Genomic DNA, 1,099 nt, shown 5'->3' on the forward strand with positions numbered 1-1,099 from the left:
TCAATTAGTGAGCCCGATGGATGTTTCACAGGTCGGTTCAGAAGGTTCACTCACTGCTGTGATTAACGACTTTACCTAATTATCTGGAATTAGGGAGTCGTTTTCCATGGCGCACTTTGGTCTTTGGGGGTAATTTGGTGCCAGAAGAGAAAAAGACTAAAGCACCTGATGTAAGATTCTGATTAATTGTTGCATAAAGATGTTTTTTGTGTGTGTGGCCAAGATTCCTCCTCTTACCTGATTTATCTTAACTGAAGCTGTGAATTGCATCCCCTCAACAGCCCGCTGTTCATCAGTGTCACATAGTCATGTAATCCATAGAGATCCCGTTTTATTGTTCATTTGCCTGTTTCATTACCAAAAAAGGCCTTAAATGGTTTAAGACATTATTTCACATTAGTTAGTCATTATTTATTGTTGCCAGTGGGAGGTGAGTTTAAATAACTAGCAGCACAAACTCGCCAATAAGTTGCCACACTGTCAGTTTTAACCTGTTTTATTTTCATTTTCATGCGTAAAACTTTTTTTTTTCTTGCAGTCCAAGGAGATAGCATGCTTCATACTTCACTGCATTTACCTGACAGCTGTGAGTAAAAGATAAATTCCTGGGCACAGCAGCTGAGCAAAAAAAAAAAAAAAAAATCTAACACCACCATGATAACCTGTTCACAGCACAATATCCAGCAGGTGTATTATCTTAGCTGGTGCTGTTAGAAAGGAAATGCCATTAGCTTAGCAACTATGTGGTCACAGAACAAAGCTGAGCAGAGTGACAGTTTGACCTGATGCAGCCATAACTGATGTTCTTCCACATTAGCTCCACTTTGCCCAGCTACATTATATGTAAACACACATACAGTCTATCTATATAGTAGCTGGATGCACATTTAGACTTCAGATTATTGAAGCCACGCTTTTAATTTTACTTTGAAAGTGAATTTGTAGGATTTCTGTGCCCTTTTATGAAGCCTTTTTGGTACTTTTACCTTCTCCATCACTGGTAGCATTACCTGAACACACAAAGAAATTATCCCAGAAATGCAGTTGGTAAAACAACAGCAGCACACTATATGCTGTTCAGGTCTCTAAAAAATTATTC

Source organism: Oreochromis aureus, linkage group 13 (assembly GCF_013358895.1).
Source record: "Oreochromis aureus strain Israel breed Guangdong linkage group 13, ZZ_aureus, whole genome shotgun sequence".
NCBI lineage: Eukaryota > Metazoa > Chordata > Actinopteri > Cichliformes > Cichlidae > Oreochromis > Oreochromis aureus.